At 43.7% G+C, this 20,632-nt stretch overlaps 1 protein-coding gene across 11 annotated transcripts in view; it reads right to left on the bottom strand.

The window, feature by feature from the left end:
• LOC140385782 (protein tyrosine phosphatase type IVA 2-like) overlaps window positions 1-20,632 on the bottom strand; it is a 185,198-nt gene that overhangs the window by 39,253 nt on the left and 125,313 nt on the right. The window contains exon 1 of one of the 11 annotated variants that reach the window (XM_072468289.1): window positions 16,515-16,646. The exons of the other annotated variants lie outside the window; for them this stretch is intronic. The gene's annotated coding sequence lies outside the window, so the exon portion shown is untranslated. Of the gene's footprint in view, window positions 1-16,514; window positions 16,647-20,632 lie in introns of those variants that run through there. 11 annotated transcript variants of the gene reach the window in all.

The raw sequence follows: 20,632 nt of genomic DNA, 5'->3' as shown, positions 1-20,632 counted from the left end.
CCAGTGATCCTGAGTGACTTCATCTTTTGTACCAGTCTGCCATAAGGGGCCTTGTCAAAGGCTTTGCTGAAGTCCATGTAGACAACATCCACGGCCCTTCCTTCATCAAACTTATCGTAGCCACTTCCTCAAAAAACTATATCAAGTTAGTGAGGCACAACCTCCTCTCCAAAAAGATATGCGAGCCACGTGTCTCATACGTCCATGTAGACCAAAATAAACAAAGGTCTATCTTAAAATTCGGGTGGCGGTTTGTCCCTGGATTCGGTGTAACCGAGAATGGAGTGCAGAAAAAGATGCCCGACCCACGGCACGTGGGTTTGAACCTTGTATTGGTGAGGCTATGTGGGGTCAAAGTAGTTATTAGAGCTGTATAGCTGGGAGTGTTGAAAAAGCAAATGAAACACATTTCAGTGGTAAATTGTAAAAAGCCTTCTGAATTCTCAAATTTATACCATGTGTTGGCTTTGTACTGTATATTATCAACTTCTGTTTTATAGATACCCATCTCCCTACCCTCCTCTCCAGAGCAAAATACAATGATTTGGCCACACCGTTGAATTTGAATTTGGTTTTATTTTAAGGCTTTTATTGCCATTCCCATCTGTAAGATCCCATCTCAAATTAAGGTTGCCAAGGACAGATATCGGCACAAAACATTAACCTGAGCCTTACAGTGCAGGCCATTCAGCCCATGCCAACTCTTAAGAGTCCAAATTGTCCGTCACAGCCCCAGGTCCTTCTAGAAAGTTACTATTACATCTCCTTGCACCTCCCTTTTCTGTCAAGAGGAAATAAAGTGTTTTGATCGCTTCCAAAGTCGAAAGCATCCGGAGGTGTTTAGAAATGAAATAAACAGACTTCCAACATTAGTTTGGGAGGTGACCAATATTGGGAGAGCAGTATCCAAGGAGTGTAAGGGAAAGAGATAGCAATGGGGCCACCATTCAAATGGAGGACAAAAATGGCTGAAAACTGCCACTGAAGACAGAACGGGGTTTCCAGAAGCAAGAGTGGAATGGAGTCGACATACTGTGAAATAGAATTTAGAGATTATAAAAGTTAGTAAATCATTTGTACTCAGGGACTCCACCTGAACTTTCCCGAAACCGCCTAACTCCAAAAGGAAAAGAAACTGTAGTTTTTTTTATTTTTTAAATAAAACTCCTTTCAGGGGAAATCTCAAACTGCTTTACATGCAATGAAGTACTTTTTGAAGTGTTATTTGTAACTGAAACAGAATTCCAAAGATTAACTCCCCTCAAGAGATAAAATTCTTCCCCATCTCAGTACATATGGCTTACTTTTTAAATTGTGCCCCCTAGTTTTATATTTGCCCATATTATGTCCCCCAGCATCTACCCTATGAAGTCAATCCGAATTTGATAGGCTCTGGAACCGCTCTCCCTCCCTCCTCCCCCCTGCACCCATGGCTGAAGTGCAGGTCAGGAGCCCAACCACAAAAAAAGCTAGCTGACTTGCAACGTTTTTATGGTCGGTCGGCCGTTAATCTGCCTCCATTTGGAAAGGAAGTCGCACCCGAAAGATCGACCAGCCAATTGGTAATTGTACTCAGATGAATACAAAGGATTCCCAAAAGGAGATTTCCCTATCACTTCCCTCTTGCCAGCCACTTGACATGGGCTGCAGGCACTCCTTTCAAGACCCTAGATCATCAGATCCTAGAGACTGGTCAGCCTATTATCTCATTAATATTCCAGTACTTTTTCCTCCAGTGATGTTCCTCCCTCTCTTTTGCCCATTTATTTTCTACTACTGGGATGCTCTATCTTCTACTATGAAGACAGATACTTCTTCAAAGGTTTTGCCATTTCTTTGTTATTAATTCCAGTCTTACCCTCTAAAGGATCAAAGCTTATTTTTGCTACTCTCGTTCTTAAATCTACATAACAGTTGTAAGCAGATAGGGTCATTCCAATTTAGTAACATGATACCTTGGGATCTTGACTAAAACTGTTGAATCTGAAAGCAGCACAGCATTAGTTTAATTTCTGGATACTGAGTTCTGAGTCACAGTGCTATTGCTACGATTTCAGTTTTGTGCCAAGTTTGGAATTAAACTCCTAATAAAAGTGAGCATCCGGTGCCTTAAATTCGTCTGTACAATTAAACAAAACATAGCATCATTCTTCCAAAAATACTTTTATTATAAAGAACATGCTTCAAAATTGTCTTTTCAAGAAGAAAAATGGCAAAGAAGTCAATTTGGCAGCAAACATTTCATGCAGCAACACAAATCAGCTGCAGAGCTTCAACTAGATCTTAAAGAGTAGGCTGTTCCCATTTTAACAAGAACATCAAGTCCCACTTTGTACTGATTGACTAGATGCTAGTTTTGGAAACAAACGTGCAACAGCCCAATGTCAGATTTTCCACAATAAACAGCTTCTCTTCTGTCTAATTCTTCAACCACCCCTGCCCCCCTCTATTTTCAATACTGTACAGTAAGCTACCTGGCAACAACAGAAGGAAGCAGAGTTTAAGATTATTAATGTATTATAATAACCAATTCTATCCTCCGGAGATTTTTATGACACTACATTACACATCCTCCAGCTATAAAATGGAAACTCCTGCATTGAATCTCATTAGAAATCAGAGGAAGAAGATGCTGGCGGCAAATCTCATTCACTTTCACCTGTGCGATCCTAACTCGGTTGGATACAAGTCCACAAATATATTGCTACAAAATTTCAGACTAATAGTTAAGTATAAACATTTGTCGTCAGCTAAAAAAATCTTACCTTAGTAATGGAGCTCAGGATGAGATCTCCAGAGACTATTCTAGTGTAAACTACTCTTAAACCTGGCTTTGAAATCTCTGCCCAAACCAGTTGTGACTGCATGAATGAGCCATATGATACTGACAGGACTTTTTGCTAATGTCAGAAACAAATGGCCCCTTAATATCATTAGGCTGGCCTGTTGAAAGCCAAGAATATTAAAGTCATAAAACTAACAGCTCTCATCTCAAGCTATTTTGAAACCAGAGTAATAATTGATGTTTTTATGTAAAATGAGAGGTTTATATTTGGAGCAGTATTCACATGAATGCTAGTGGCTCCAAATTTAAATTCCTATGTTCACTATTGTTTGCCTTAAGTAGACTCTATTTTTCTTTGTACAGACCATGATCCTGTTTGGAGTAGTAGTTAAAAAGCAATCAAAAGGAAATCAGTGGAATTATACAGTTTGAAAAACATTAGTTGACCATTAAGCAGTCATATTACAATAATAGGCAAGAGACCATCTAATTAGGGGCAGCATGGTAGCACAAGTGGATTGCACTGCGGCTTCACAGGGCCAGGGTCCCAGGTTCGATTCCCCGCTGTGTCACTGTCTGTGCGGAGTCTGCATGTTCTTCCCATGTCTGCGTGGGTTTCCCCCGGGTGCTCCGGTTTCCTCCCACAGTCCAAAGATGTGCAGGTTAGGTGGATTGGCCAAGATAAATTGCCCTTAGTGACCAAAATGTTTAGGGGGGGGGGGGGGGTTATTGGGTTAGGAGGATAGGGTGGAAGTGAGGGCTTAAGGGGGTCGGTGCAGACACGATGGACCGAATGGCCTCCTTCTGCACTGTATGTTCTATGTTTAATCCACCTATTCACAGCATTCCTTTGGTGTATTTCCAATAACTGAGAATCCCATTTGTTGCAATTAATTATTTGCAATTATGTTCTGGAATTCTGAACACAACATAATAAATTGTTCAACAGTGCACGAAAATGCAGGGATATTAGTCACACAACCACAGGATGTTTTGAAAGAGCAAATTAGATGGGGATATTTGTCTTCCCTGCCCAAAACATCACACACCCTGTGCTAGTGCGCGGTCAATTCCAGCCCCACTTGACCGCGAGTCGGAATATGGGTGAAATTAGATTATATTTAAAATATCGGAGGTCCTTGGTTGAGCCCAATAAACTACATTCATCAGGTTTGTAACTTTAACATGAATAACCTTTTATTATGTACAGTATTGCAATCAAATGGACAGAAAACATAACTATCTAATACCCCTTTCCCATCCCAACTCTATATATATTATACACACACACACACGGGGGAAAGGGAACAAAACTATAGAAAACAAAAGGGATGATTTCTAGTTAGTGTTTGTCTAAACTTCATTTTTGTTTTGATACTAAGCTTTTTTACAAATACTTCAAGAGTAAAATGATAACTAGGGAAGAGTAGGGCCCATTAAAGACACAGTGATAATTTGTGTGTATAGCCGAAGGATGTAGGTAGGATTCTAAATCACTTGAGAGGGACGGTATTGATATAGTAAATCAGGGAGACGGACTGTAATAAAATTAAAGAGATTAACGTAGGCTGAGAGGAGGTTCGGAGTGGCCTGGCAGGCTTAAAAGTAGACAAAGACAAAAGTAGAGAGAGAGGAGGTTCGGAGTGGTCTGGCAAGCTTAAAAGTAGTTGCAGACAAAAGTAAACAAAGCCAAATATCCAGGGTCAGATTAAATGTATCCCAAGCTGTTGAATGAGGCAAAGGAGGAAATAGCTGGGCCGCTGGCAATAATTTCCAATTCTTCTCTGGCCACATTAGAGGTGCCGGAGGACTGGAGGACAAGTATTCAAGAAGGGAGGAAAGGAAACTACAGGCCAGTCAGTCTAACCTAAGTGGTGGGGAACCTATTGAAAGCAATTCTGAGAGACAGATTAATCAGCATTTGGAGAGGCAGGGATTAATCATGAACAGTCAGCATGATTTTGTAAGGGAATGTCATGTCTGACCAACTTGATTGAATTTTTCAAAGAGGTGACAAAGCATGTAGAAGAAGGAAATGCATTTGACTTGGTTAACTTGGACTTTAGCAAGGCTTTTGATAAGGTCTCACATGGGAGACTTATTGTGTGCAGTTCTGGGACCCATCATAGGAGGGATGTGACAGCACTGGAAAGGGTGCAGAGGAGATTTACCAGGATATTGCCTAGGCTGGGATGTTGTCTAGGCTGGAGGGTTTAGTTATTAAGAGAGATTGGATAGACTTGGATCGTTTTCCTTGGAGCAGAGGAGACGGAGGGGGGGGAACATGATTGGGATGTATAAAATTCTGAGGGGATTAGATAGCGCAAGGATCTCTGCTGTGACCCTTCCCTTTTAATTCCTGTTCTTTTGGCTGTTATAATTCCTGCACTTGGGCATTGCTGGGGCCTACACCGTTAATTTTAAAAAAGCAGTAGGAGATGCCGACATCAGCGGTGACACATCTTGACAGATTTGGCTAGCAACCAATCAACGCCATTGCAATCCTGGAGCTAGGCAGATCCTCCATGTGGACTGGTCCGGATTATTTTAGACTGTTCTGCTGGTCTCTCTCCATCTTTTTGCGTTGTTTCATTTTGGAGCTGCATAGCTAGGCTGAATCTTTCTGAGTCTCTCTCCCAGAAGAGGGGAATTCTCTCTCAAATCTTGGCTGGAACTCCCTTCAGGTGCACAAAGCAGTTTGTGAGTACTCAAAGTCTGAAGATAGAGTTGGGAAGGGGAACTTTCTGGATTCCTCGCCCATTAAAGGCAACAGGCCACTCAAAGGCCTTACAAAAACTGTTGCTCTGATATTCTGTTGGTGAGTTTGCTAATGCTGACCACATTTCAGAAACTGAGCAGTCCTGTGGGGATTCCTCAGCCTGAGAATCCAGCCCGAGTGGTCCAGCTTGAAGATCCAAACCAACCGACAGTTCAACACTTCACAGCTTGAAGCGATCACTGCGTACAAAGTCATCAAACCCAGCAGCAAAGATCCTGAAATCTCTCATACCTCTTAATCCCTACCCTTTCTACCCCCTTCACTATGTGTCTGGGTAGAGGATGGGACGGGTTTTAGGAATAGGTAGACTAGTAGACCGTTGTTCTATTAGTTCCATTATTTGTTCATCTTTTACTAAGTTTGTTAATGTTTACTTTATAAATCTGGTACCTGTAACTCATTGGAGCAGTCAAGAGTTAAAGATCTCAGGAAAACACACAAATTACTGATTCATTCTTCTTCCTTCTTGGGCAGTCCCTCAACGTCTAGGATGATTTTGCTTGCACTCTGGTTCTGCGGTGGCTGAGGTTCTCCGGTGGCTCAATGGTCCGATCCTTGATCCGCATATTGGTCTGGGAGCGGATGCTCACATTAGTTTGTCTATCCTGCCAGTGGATTTGCAGGATTTTACGGAGACAGCATTGGTGAAGGCAGGGACCACGGGTGCGCTGTAGACCATGAGCTTGGTGCTGAGTGTGAGATCTCGCTCTTCAAATACTCTGTTCCTCAGGTGTCCGAATACTGCTGTGGGGCATTGGAGTCAATGTTGGATTTTGTCATCAATGTCTTCTCGCACCAAGAGGAGTCTCCTGAGGTATGGGAAATGATCCACATTGTTCAAGGTCTAACCATGGATCTTGATGGTCAGAGGGCAGTTGCGTGTGGCAGGAGCAGGCTGGTACAGAACCTTTGTTTTCCGGATGTTTAGTCTGAGGCCCATTCTCTCATATGCCCCAGTGAATGTGTCAACGATAGCTTGTAGCTCAGCCTCTGAATGTGCACACTCACAGGCATCGCCTGCGTACTGCAACTCAATGACAGAGATTGAGGTTGAAAGGTTTCATGCTAGTCCAGTAGATTAACTCCACTCCAGCAGAGAAGTTCAGGGTGACGGCGTGGAGTGTTGCTGCGAGGAAGATGGAGAAGAGCTTTGGGGCGATGATGCAACCCTGTCTGACCCCAGTTTGCAGACATATTGGGTCTGTGGTGGTTTCAATGGGGAGGATCACTGCTTGCATGTCATCGTGGAGCAGGGGGGGAATGGTGACAAATTTCTGCGGGCAGCCGAATTGGACGAGGATGCTCCACAATCCTTCACAATTGACAGAGTTGAAGGTCTTTGAGACATCGAAGAAGGCCATGTCCAGAGGTTCATACTGCTCCCTGCACTTTTCCTGTGCTTGTCGTGCTCCGAAGACCATGTCCACCTGAGTTCCTTTGGATGGACGGAAGCAACACAGACTCAGGGAGGAGCTCTTCAGCCACTGGGAGGAGGCGGTAGAAGCGTATTCTCGCGGTGACCTTTCTGTGGCAGAGAGGGGGGAAATCTCTCATCCTGCAGCCAGACCAGTCTCTTTTCTTGAAGATGGTCACAATTAAGGTGTCTCAGATCATCCGGCATGCTCTCTTCCTTCCAAAAAGGATAATGAGGTTGTGGATGCTTGCCAAGAGCGTCAAGAGTGCATCTCCGCCGCATTTTAGTACTTCTGCATGGATTCCATCTGTGCCAGAGGCCTTGATGTTCTTCAGCTGTTGGATGGCTTTTACAACCTCACGGCGAGCTGGGCTTAAGCTGAAATGGTGACGGGTAGCATGTTGCTGGATGGTGTTCCGAGCACTTCTGTCGAAAGCGGTGTCTTGGTTGAGGAGGCCCTCGAAGTGCTCGCTCCAGCGGGCGTTGACGGTCTGTCTTTGATGAGTGCCTCTTCGCTTTTGCCTCTCAGTGGGGTGGGTCCCTGGGTACTCGGACCGCAGATGGTTTTGATTGTGCTGAAGAAGCCGTGCACATTGTGGTTGTCGGCGAGTTGCTGAGTCTCCTCCGAGTGGACGTATCACTAAATGCTGTGACATGAACAGTGGCTTTTTTGATACACCATTGGCTCCCATTCAATTTCCCTTCCTCCACATATTGCCAAAGAATTAAAAATGGTAAATCGCACTAATTATTTCAAATTAACTGTCTAAAACGAGGCTCCATGCTGTACACTGCTTCACATGCTCAATAAGCTATTACTCTGGGATAAAGAAGAAGCACTTCATTTTAAATATGAAAACTAACAATAAAAGGGGAAGAATTTCAGAAATGGCAAAACTGATAATTCAACCCAAATTTATGGGTATTTTGACATTGATCTTACCAATAGGAAGCTCGGTCAAAAAATGCCAGAGTACATGAAGTGTAAAGAATCAGCATGTTTCAGGCATAACTACTGGGTACAAAGGAACTCAGTTGGAGCCCCATAAAAGGGAAAAGTGAAACAGCTTTCTTCTCGCCTAAGATTGCAGTTTAAGATGAGTGGTGGACAGTTTCCAGTCTACATTTCTTTTCTGAAATTTATTTTTTAGAGACTTTCTAATAGTTCAAAAGCATTTTCCTTCTCTTAAATGAACACATACATAAGGACCAAAACTTTCGAGAAGACAGCCTGCAAATTTGTTGCAAATCTCCAGGCCCTCCTGGTGGAACTAGAGTAAAGCAGGGTCCTGGGCACTTTAGAAAGCAAAACCAGCACAAATTTGGCTGATGTGTATGTAGATAGGTAGCAGAGGCAATGAGCGTTCTTCCCGTACCAGCCTCCCTGAACAGGCGCCGGAATGTGGCGACTTGGAGCTTTTAGGGGCTGGTTTAGCACAGGGCTAAAGAGCTGGCTTTTAAAGCAGACCAAGGCAGGTCAGCAGCACGGTTCAATTCCCGTACCAGCCTCCCCGAACAGGCGCCGGGAATATAGCGACAAGGGGCTTTTCACAGTAACTTCATTTGAAGCCTACTTGTGACAATAAGCGATTTATTTCATTTCATGGCCAAGCATTCAATACAACATCCTTCACAAATATTTCAACTGCCTTACTCAAGCTGGGAAGGCAAGATGTTTGCTATGCTCTCTAACTTTCTTCTTTGCTTATCCAGAGTGAATGTCTCTTCAGATGCAAGACATTTGTAGGTCACTTCCATCTCCCAATATTTTAAGATCTGAGCTGACACAGCTTCCGGATTAGTAATTTACTGGCAAGACATTTGCAATGCTACACAAATGTGCACCTTCACCTGTTGCACTTAACTCCTGCCAATGACACTGTACACAATGACCCTGTGGAATAGACTGCAGGGCTGATCTTTCTTTCTCTTTGCTAGGTAAAATGGCACATCCATTTTGGAGAACAGGAGTGGGACCAGAATGCAGTGGGCAGCACGGTAGCACAAGTGGATGGCACTGTGGCTTCACAGCGCCAGGGTCCCAGGTTCGATTCCCTGCTGGGTCACTGTCTGTGCGGAGTCTGCACGTTCTCCCCGTGTCTGCGTGGGTTTCCTCTGGGTGCTCCGGTTCCCTCCCACAGTACAAAGACGTGCAGGTTAGGTGGATTGGCCATGATAAATTGCCCTTAGTGACCAAAAAGGTTAGGAGGGGTTATTGGGTTACAAGGATAGGGTAGAAGTGAGGGCTTAAGTGGGTCGGTGCAGACTCGATGGGTCGAATGACCTCCTTCTGCACTGTATGTTCTATGTTCTATGTAAAGAGCTCTCACACCACACCTTTGGCAATCACACCACTGTTGCTTTGGCAGAGGTGGAGGTGTGCAGCGACAGTGCACAATGAGGAGTTCTTGAGTCTGTCATCTGGGCTCCATCCACCACATCTAACTGGAGACTACATCACTCGAGGAACATGCAAATACCTACTAATGCTCTGCATTTCCCTCCCACAGGTCCAACACATTTGAAGAAAGCCACTGTGGTGGTAGAGGTAGAAATAGAACAAGAGGAGCAGCTCCTAGAAAAGCAGAGGAAGTCGACCCAGGTTTCATCATTGACATAGTTCGAGCTGACAGATGAGGATTATGTGAAATTGGCTGAGAGTGTATTTTTCCAATACATTTTCAGGTCCCTCTGCATCAACAGCAGAGTTCTATGGCTCTATACCTTCAATATTAACTACCAGCCAAGGAGCCCTAACTCAATGGTCAGTCAATGATACGAGTTCAGATAACTTTACCCAAGTTTATTTATGGAGCATTGTTTAATAGCAAGACTTGGTAAGGCATTGTATTGCCTCTTCTAGTTTTGATCTAACGTGACCAAAGGGTTATTGCTTAAGGGACTTTATGTTGTATGCTTTCTATGATTTATTATGTTATTGAGATGATTTGTTAGAAATAACAGGAGTGCATGCAATGCATGGAGGCAACCATGTGATGTGGATACTTGTTTGGGAGGCAACAGACAGCAAGTAGGGATAAGGTTCATTCTGACTGCTGGGATGGGTTTCCAGGGATCTGGGGGCCTCAGCTTTTCACCATATGTATTATGGACTTGGATGATGGAAGAGAGAATTACTATATCTAGATTGGAAACAACAAATTACAAATTTACAAACAGAGACTAAGTGGGTGAGCATAATGATGACATATTGTATGTGGGGAACTGAAGCCAACTGCTTTAGATTGAAGAATGTCAAGGTTGCATATTTTTTAAATCCTTAATTTCCTTCCTAGTGTTGCAGAGGAGCAAAGGGAGTACCCAAATCTCAATGCTAGCTGATAACGTAGCCAGAATGATATAATGCAGCACAATGTCAAACTGTATGTTTTAGAGTTTGCAGGAAAAAGTATGCATTTTCCAATGAGGTAAAAAGAGGGGTCTGCCTAATCCAGAGCATTGAGACCCATTCATGTCATGTAGACCCATTTGTGTCATGTCATGTCATGTCAAGAGCTTCAAGTGCTTGCAGACAACCTGAATTATAACTTTACCCATTTGCGTCAATCGAGTGTGACTGCTAATTCTGAGTCCCAACCCCTTAAAAAAAAAATTAATGTGATCTTTGAGGGGGGGGGGGGGGGGGGGGGGGCGGGGGCAGGGAAGAGCGAGACCAACCCATTTGGATTTGCATTTTACTAAAAAGTATTTCTATTATATTTTGACGCTTTGTAAACTTAAAGCTGTACACACCCAAACCCTGCTAATCACAATACGCTGTCTGTTTTCATAGAATGCAACTTACACAGCTCCACCTGCTCCAATATAGAGTCAATACAACCTCAAACATTTCTTTTATTTTTGCTAGACTGGACATGAAACCTCTTTTAAAAATATATTGTGTGTCCAGAAATGCCTTGTTTTTATGTAGAAGTATTTGTTAAATTACCATATTTTATAACTTCTTTACAAATTATGAGAAGTTTACAATTTTGGATTTTATAACCAAAATTCACTTTTGCAGATGTACTTGTATCACAGATGTTAATCATTGGATCAACATGCATGTGTGTTTTTACAATTAGAAAGCACAGGAATCTGGACTTTGTGATTCCATGGATGGGTATCTGTAAGAATTTAAGAAGAATGGATTAGAAAAAAAAACACTTTATTAAGCCCCTGAAAAAAGATTGAATTTAAGCAGGAAAGCTTTGTATTATAGCCGAATATTGCTTAACACACTGGTATGGCAAATCATCATCTTGGGAATGAACACAAGCTCTCTGCAGGACTCGGAAATGTGAGCATATACGATAGGTTTCAGAAAACTGCATCAAAAAGCTGAGCTTACTCCTCTGCGTGTTTTATGATCAAAAGACCTGAGGCAGAAAGTAAAACCCTGGGAAGTTGATTATTATTCCAGCTGGGCTTTGTATTTTGTATTTGTTTACATTCATCACATTTAATGAAACACGTGACCTTCGAGGCTCACAGTACTGTGCATCCCTCAAGAAAACTCATCAGGACCAGTAAAACTACCATATGTAGCCCAGTGGTTATGGTACTGGACAGCACTCCAGAAGTCATGAACTTCATTTTTTCACATCAAGTTGTGAAATAAAACTTAATTTATGGTCAACTATCATCGAATGGCAATTAAAAGTAGACACTGATATGCAAAAACCCCAATTTTCTTCAGAGAAGCTAACCAACCCCATCTCCAGTTAGAGACCAGACACTTCATTCAATTTCCCTCAGTGTAGTTGGGGAGGGGTAATTAATTGTGCTTTCCCAGGATCATCCACATTCCAAAAAAAACTACCAGTGAACATGACAAATAATAAAGATTAGCATTCAACTGCTTCCATAAAAATTGTAATTTTGCATCATGTAAATACAAAAAAGCAGTTTAATTGTCAATCTGAATTCCCTGTTACAAGCAGGGCTTTACATGGGTTTTGATACTGTTGTCAGGTTCAACCTATCTGATGATAAAACTGTTGTAAATGCAAGATTATCAAGAACTATCAAACAAAGGAATGTTTTCCAGGCTTCTGCCCGTTTCACATTAAGCTCCCACCAAGCTCCTGGGTAAAGTGCCCCATTGCCTTTTTCATCAGTGTCAACTTTCCTATCAATTAGACCTTTTTTTTTAAAAAAAACAGTATAAACTGCTGTGATAGTTTGAAATCTGGCATTCTTGCATTTGTCCAATGAGTGCCAGACAAAAAGCTTCAGCAATATCAAGAACCCTTATCTTCTGTAAGTAATGGGACTTGTTTCTTTAAAAAACAACACTCTAATCTGTTGCAAGGTTACAAGAGAGTGAGGAGGAGAAAGCAAAGCAAGGGGTGGAGGGGAATTGTTCGCAAAACTATAGCTAATTTTATAAACTATTTATAAAGTAGGCCATGCAATCTCGGAGCTCCCTACACCAAGCATAAGGTTGCTTATTGAATTTTAAGCACTCATTCTCCTGTGTCAACAACCAGAAAGGTACAAGAGCGATCAGTGGTATGGCAGCTCCCGTGTGATGAATCTCGACTTGCCTGGCCCCTCACCAATTTTCAACAGGTTTATTTTTAAAATTACCCAATCACGTATTGGATAACATTTTAGTACTGGTTGAACAATTATGTATTTATTCAAGCGACTATGCTGGTAATGTGTCCTCATTAGCAGGCAATATGGTGCTGTAGAACAATCATTCTAACTCTGCACCACAGAATATTGTCTTAATCTATTTTGTTTAACTGTTGGAATTTTAGATTAGGTTCTTCAACTTGACCTCCAACCTCCTGCCTCAGGAAAGCCTCATATTGTATTGTATTGAAAACCAAGGGCGCAATTCTCCGACCCCCCACCGGGTCAGAGAATCGCCGGGAGCAGGCGTAAATCCCGCCCCCGCCGTGTCCCGAATTCTCCGCCACCAGAGATTCGGCGGGGCGGGAATCACGCCGCGCCGGTCGGCGGGCCCACCCCCGGCAATTCTCCGATCCGCGATGGGCCGAAGTCCCGCCGCTGTCAACCCACGCCATCCGGCGTGGATTGAACCACCTTTCGAACGGCGGGACAAGGCGGGCCCCAGGGTCCTGGGGGGGGGGGGGGGGGGGGAGCGCGGGGCGATCTGGCCCCGGGGGTGCCCCCACAGTGGTCTGGCCCGCGATCGGGGCCCACCGATCCGCGGGCGGGCCTGTGCCATGGGGGCACTCTTTTACTTCCGCCTTCGCCATGGTCTTCACTATGGCAGAGGCGGAAGAGACCCCCTCCACTGCGCATGCGCATGGGTGCCGTGAGTGGCCGCTGATGCTCCCACGCATGTGTCGCCCGGCAAAGTCATTTCCGCGCCAGCTGGCGGGGCGCCAAAGGCCTTTCCCCCCAGCTGGCGGAAATCACTCCGGCGCGGGCCTAGCCCCTCAAGGTGAGGGCTCGGCCCACCAAGATGTGGAGAATTCCGCACCTTTGGGGCGGCGCGATGCTGGACTGATTCGCGCTGTTTTTGCCGCCGGTCGGCGGACATCGCGCCGTTTGCGGAGAATCCCGCCCCAATTGTTTGCTAGCTGCTTCCAATATGCAAATGGAGTACAAGGAAAGTTAATCGCGTAGCCTGTTTGATCTGTTTCAAACCTAACTTGATTAATCCCGTATTTGAATATGCAGCATTTTATAATGGAATTCAGTTGAAACTGAGTATTAACTCATGGTAAATGGGACAATAACAAGAATCGAAACATAAATCATCTGTTGTTAAGAAGTGGTTGCCTTCAAATAGCTGCATCATACTAGAAATATGTGATAGCAGCATAGTTTCTCAAAGTAGCGTGTAACATTCAGATTATACGATTGTCAGGCAATGACTATCTCCAACAAGAGAGGATCTAACCACTGCTCCTTGACATTCAATGAAGGATTATCAACGCCGATTCCTCCACTATCAACATCCTGGGAGTTACCATTGGCCAGAAACTGGACTAACACGGCTACAAGAGCAGGTCAAAGCCCGTTTACCAGCTACAAGGCACAATGTCAGGAGAGTGATGGAATATTCTCCACCTGCCTTGATGAGTGCAGCTCCAAAAGAAGCTTGATAGTATCCAGGGCGAAGAGGGACGCTTGCTTTTTGTTACGCCTTCCATAATCATTCAATCCCTTCACCACCGACAAACAGTGGCAGCCGTGTGTACCATCTAAAAGATGCACTGCAGGAACTCACCAAGGTTCCTTCAATCACATCTTCCAAACCCACGATCACTACCGTCTAGAAGTCAAGGGCAGCAGATACCTGGGAATACCACCACCTGGAGGTTCCCATCCAAGTCATTCACTATCATGACTTGGAAATATACCATCGTTCCTTCACTGTTGCTGGGTCATAATCCTGGAATTCCCTCCCTAACAGCACTCACACCTCAGCGACTGCAACAGTTCAAGAATGGAGCTCGCCAGCACCTTCTGAAGGGCAATTATGGATGGGCAATAATTGCTGGGCCTAGCCACCAATGTCCACATCTTGTGAATGAATAAAAAAAAGTATTTGGTCGTTTCTCTATTTTCTATTCACACTGCATGGCAGCTTCAGGTTGGTTTAGGTAAGGATATCAGGAGAGTGAGAAAGTCCTAAAACATCAGCCGAACAAAGAGGCACATTTATGTTTCTCACCTGGAACATCCTTTGCTCTTTTAAAATCATGCACTAGTCATTTGGGACTATAGTACAATTCATTAAGATGTTGGGCTATAAGACATAGAAGCAGAAGTAGGCCATTCAGCCATCGAGTAACTATCCAACAGGTGACTTGAACAGCAATGTAAAAGACTTGCTCACCCATTCAGGGAACACTAATTTGTTTTTGCAAGAGGGAAAAAGAACATTATGAGCTTTAAATATTTGACAAAGTCTTTTATCAGTATAAAAAAAACACCCCAGAGTTCCTGTACTATAAAATAAATCAATGCTACTTTTAGCCCTTGGATTTTTACAGCAGTTTAATGAGTTTATGGATCAAATCTGTACACAACAGATATCTTCAGAATTCATTTATTGATATAGAACTAGATGCATAGCAGTGTTGCAACTAAAGGTTCTGCCATCCTCCCCCACTAATGCCAGGAACTAATGGCCCGGATCTTCACGTCAGTGACGAAGCTGTGGTTTACGCCACTGACTGCATTTTAAATTATGATTTTATCTTTATAGCCGGCTGCAGCAGGAACTTCCTGTTCCAGTTGCAGCTTGGACTCGTAGTGGAGATGAGCAAGGAGGCTTAGAGGTGAAACATAGTTGCAGCGAAGCCACGTCCCCTTTGTTATCACAAACTGAAGGCATATCCTTTGATGTCTGCCATCAGTTCAGTGTTTCTAAGTGCTTTAAATGTAAGTTTATCCTTCATTCTCGCTTCCTCCCCATCCGTGGTGACACTCATTCTCCCACGTCACCCCGCTCTCGAATCCCAATCCAACACCACCCTCCCCCACCTCAAGGGACACTCAAACACCACCCTCAACCGCACCACTGGCTATAGTCCAATTTCAGTAGAATGGAGAATTCCAGGCAGAAGTGAGGCGGAGCAGGGAAGCATGGGGTTGCGGGAGGGGCAGTGACATGAGAGAGGGAGTGAGAGTGAGTGGCAGCACGGATGGCAGAAGTGGAGGTTCTTCTGATTTCAAGGACTGCATTCATCTCCGGCTGCACATCTACTCAAAATAGGCCAGTTCAGGAAACAGTCCAGGTCTACAAACAGGTCCTGATCGTAAGCAAGTTGGATCCCCAGAACTTGTGATTCAGATATGGTCCTCAATAGTGAACGTCTCAGCATTCACCACTATTCGGATAAGATCTGGACCATGGTTTTCACAAATAAAAGATAGAAGCTAATATTTGTAACTTGAAGGATATCATCCAATGCTGCCAGTATTTGAATTCACACCAGATCCCACTCACTTTTCATCCCACTGACTTGCATTGATCGGGCCCTGATCCAAAACACCTAAATTTAAAGTATTCATTTTCGATCAGAACCTACCATGGCCTTTACCGTCTGAACAAATGCTTGCAATTCTTCAAGAACTCTAGTGTTCCTTCAATTGGCATTTCTGCATCCTGGGATTTTCTTACCCTCACCGCTGGTGACCATGTCTTCAGCTATACTAGGTCTTAAGCTCTCAAATTAATTCCTTAAACCTCTTAGCCCTTCTTCTTTAAGGTGCTCCTTCAAAATCCATCTCCCAAACCATGCTTTTGGCCACCCGTGTCCTGTTTCTTTGTGGCTCTGTTAAATTTTGTCTAGAAAATACTCCTGTGAAGCATCCTGGGGCATATGCACAAGTTGTTATTGGTACGAGCAAAATTTGAAATTGTAGACCAAAAGGAATCCCAGCATTGAAATAAAAAGGTTATATTCTCGTAATTGACCACAAAATCAATCGTGATACATTACTGTAGCACTGATGAAACTTTACACTTTGGCATCAATCTAACTAAACATTAAACAGAGGTTCCACCTGCCAGTGCCAGAGATTCGGGTGCCCAGCATCACCTGAATTGGTTAGGGTTCGGCGAGGTGGGCCAGGTGTGGATTGGATGACTCACGCATAAAGTGGATCTTCAGGACCATTTGTGAGGTTGGTCATCCATGGTCAAGTCCCTGTGCCTCGAAGATGATGTTATTGATGTTGTTCAACTGTTAAAACAGCATTACTCAAAGAACAGGAGGTTGTAACGGCCTGCCAACTTTCTCAACCACCACCACAAAAAGTAAATTCACTGATGTTAGTAGAAAACATTTTGTGCACAAAGTCCACATTTGCCAAAGTGGCTGCACACCAAATTAATTAATTGCATAGGACATTAGACTACTTTGGTGACACTGAGGGCCAAATGTAATCACTACTCTTCTTTGAATAGGGCCCATAACTTGACATATCATCTGAAAGGGGGTAATGCAATGAGAATCAGCCTAAATTATAGGTTCAAGTATTTTGTGCGGAGCTTGAATCCACAAACATCGCAGACAAGAATGCTACTGACATTACTAAACCAAGTGACTTATGCAGGCAAACTCAAATGGGTCATCATTTTCCTTTAAGATGCCCTTATTGTGGGGTGGTTACTCTCACTTCCATTGTGACGTCTAAGTTACAGTATCTGGTTCCCATGCATGCCCTGCTTTACATCAGACAAAAGCCCAAACCTGTTCAGAGAAATACAATGGCAATTTGTAGGCGCAACTTTGAAATATAAATTGTGTGGAGGTGCCCAGCATCACCTGAATTGGTTAGGGTTCGGCGAGGTGGGCCAGGTGTGGATTGGATGACTCACGCATAAAGTGGATCTTCAGGACCATTTGTGAGGTTGGTCATCCATGGTCAAGTCCCTGTGCCTCGAAGATTATGTTATTGATGTTGTTCAACTGTTACAGACCCTGAAACGGAGAGCCCATTTAGGCAAAGAAATGTCATTGCTGCTGCATTGAAGCACAGAAACCATGGTGTGAGTTTTCAAGACAGCCATGGAGATGGCATCACCTTGCCACCAATACCTGGTACAGACATTCTGCAGTGATGCAATTATCCGCAAAGGCTAAGCTGATAAGGCCACAGTCCTTACCCCATCCACTTGCCCCCCATCTATCAGGGTGCACCCACACGGTTAACCTTTAACCAGGCCCCCCACATAGTCACACTGTTATACCATGACACTGCCAAAGAGGGAGTAAACCTAGTACCGTCAGTGGTCACAGTGACCACAAAGCACACCATGTACCTTAGAGTGACCGCCGCTACATCCATGGCACCAAACATTTGCACAAAGCCATTTTCTCCAGCACACTTCAACAGTAATCATTGATGATGCAGTGCATGTAAGCGTACAGAAATGAGTATTTTAATCTGAGTGGATCATGATCCTTTTCATCTTACATTTTTATTGATAATGTTTCACAGAGGAAGGGATGAGTCCAGCTGTCCCATGCTTTTCCGATCAGGATCAGGTTTTAGTGGAAGGGTTCAGAAGAGAGCTGCTGTACATTGTTGGCCAGTGTAATCCTCCTGCAATGGCACAGAATACCTGGATTCAAACTGTGGCTTCTGTGAGCACAGCAGGAGACCATCATGGACTCAGTGCAGGAAAAGGTTCAGTGGTCTGCAATGTGAGTAGCTTGGCTCATCCACACAAAGGTCCAAGGGAAAGGTCGCATTTGGATGCTGCAGCTCAGGTGCAAGACATGGCACATATAAGCCTCAATGATGAAGCAAGGTTTATGCGAGAGATGTTCATATAGATGTGTTTAGAAAACATATGAATGAGCACATGATATATCTCTGCATATGCCATATATCAGGGCAACATAAATTAATGTTGTCCTTGCAGTCAGAAAGAGCGGAGAACAATATGACCTGGTCTTGGTGTGCTCAGTCTGACTGAGAACAATTTGCTTGGTTGAACAGAGGGCCATGGATATTGTCCAAAGTGCTTAAGCAGTTGTCTGTTGGTGAATCACCATTAGCCGGTGTCAAAGCTGGTGTTAAAATCAAATGGTAGTAATAAGAACATAAGAACTAGCAACAGGAGTACGCCATCTGGCCCCTCGGGCCTGCTCCACCATTCAATAAGATCATGGCTGATCTTTTGTGGACTCAGCTCCACTTTCTGGCCTGAACACCATAACCCTTAATCCCTATATTCTTCAAAAAACTATCTTTATCTTAAAACATTTCATGAAGGAGCCTCTACTGCTTCACTGGGCAAGGAATTCCATAGATTCACAACCCTTTGGGTGAAGAAGTTCCTCCTAAGCTCAGTCTTAAATCTACTTCCCCTTATTTTGAGGCTATGCCTCCTAGTTCTGCTTTCACCCGCCAGTGGAAACAACCTGCCCGCATCTATCATATCTATTCCCTTCATAATTTTATACGTTTCTATAAGATCCCCCCTCATCCTTCTAAATTCCAACGACTACAGTCCCAGTCTACTCAACCTCTCCTCGTAATCCAACCCCTTCAGCTCTGGGATTAACCTAGTGAATCTCCTCTGCACACCCTCCAGTGCCAGTACGTCCTTTCTCAAGTAAGGAGACCAAAACTGAACACAATACTCCAGGTGCGGCCTCACTAACACCTTATATAATTGCAGCATAACCTCCCTAGTCTTAAACTCCATCCCTCTAGCAATGAAGGACAAAATTCCATTCGCCTTCTTAATCACCTGTAAGCCAACTTTTTGCGACTCATGCACTAGCACACCCAGGTCTCTCTGCACAGCAACATGTTTTAATATTTTATCATTTAAATAATAATCCCTTTTGCTGTTATTCCTACCAAAATGGATAACCTCACATTTGTCAACATTGTATTCCATCTGCCCATTCACTTAACCTATCCAAATCCCTCTGCAGACTTCCGGTATCTTCTGCACTTTTTGCTTTACCACTCATCTTGGTGTCATCTGCAAACTTGGACACATTGCCCTTGGTCCCCAACTGCAAATCATCTATGTAAATTGTGAACAATTGTGGGCCCATCACTGATCCCTGAGGGACACCACTAGCTACTGATTGCCAACCAGAGAAACACCCATTAATCCCCACTCTTTGCTTTCTATTAATTAACCAATCCTCTATCCATGCTACTACTTTACCCTTAATGCCATGCATCTTTATCTTATGCAGCAACCTTTTGTGTGGCACCTTGTCAAAGGCTTTCTGGAAATCCAGATATACCATAATGGTGGAAGTCCACGGTCAGTTCACAGAGCACAAAGGAACGTTGGTATGAGAGGGAGTCCAATGATGAGGTTGTGACATGTGGGCAGCACGAACATGATTAAATACAAAGGCTTGCAGAGCGTGTTTCCACAATGAGAAGGTCCAAACCTAAATAACTGAATGTTGACTCAAGTTGTCTCTTCACAGATGCTGCCAGTTCTACAGGATTTCTCCAGTATTTTGTTTTTTTCATTTCAGATTTCCAGTATCTGCAGTATTTTGCTTTGATCAGAAGGTTGTGAGTTTGCTTTCCACTCCAGAGATTGGAAGATAAATATCTAGGTTGACATTTCAGTGTGGCAGCATTGCAGGTGCCACCTTCAACATGTTAAACAAGTACTCCGTAATAGATTCTATGGCAAGATTCCATGGCATGATTCAAAAGTGCTTCAGGATTTCCTTAATCCTGTGCACACCTTTGAGACTGAGGGTCTCTATGAAAGTTTTTTGAAAAAATTCTTTCATGGATGTGAGCCGCATTGCTGGAAGGACTAGCATTTGTTGCTCATCCCCAATTACCATCGAGAAGGTTGAACTGCTACAGTGCTTATAATAAGGGAGTTCCAGTATTGTGGCTCTGTGACAATGAAAGAAAGGTGATATATTGCTGAAAAGAGGCACGCTATCAAGCTTTTTGTCCCACACTCATCAGATCAAAAGCAAGAATGCCAAATTTCAAACCATCACAGCAATTTATACAACAGGAGAAAAGGGGTGCTGTTTGCTTGGCAAGTCAACCCAGGTTGGCTGGGGTGTAGCAATGGAAAAAGAAACATGAAACTATAGTTTGCTTCCAGCTAATTCAAAAAGGTGCAAAGCTTGAACTGGGCAGCACGGTAGCACAGTGGTTAGCACAGTTGCTTCACAGCTCCAGGGTCCCAGGTTGGATTCCC

This window comes from Scyliorhinus torazame, chromosome 11, assembly GCF_047496885.1.
Source record: "Scyliorhinus torazame isolate Kashiwa2021f chromosome 11, sScyTor2.1, whole genome shotgun sequence".
Classification (NCBI taxonomy): Eukaryota; Metazoa; Chordata; class Chondrichthyes; order Carcharhiniformes; family Scyliorhinidae; genus Scyliorhinus; species Scyliorhinus torazame.
The sequence above is the reverse complement of the archived record's forward strand: the minus strand, read 5'-3'. Positions and strand labels throughout refer to the sequence as shown.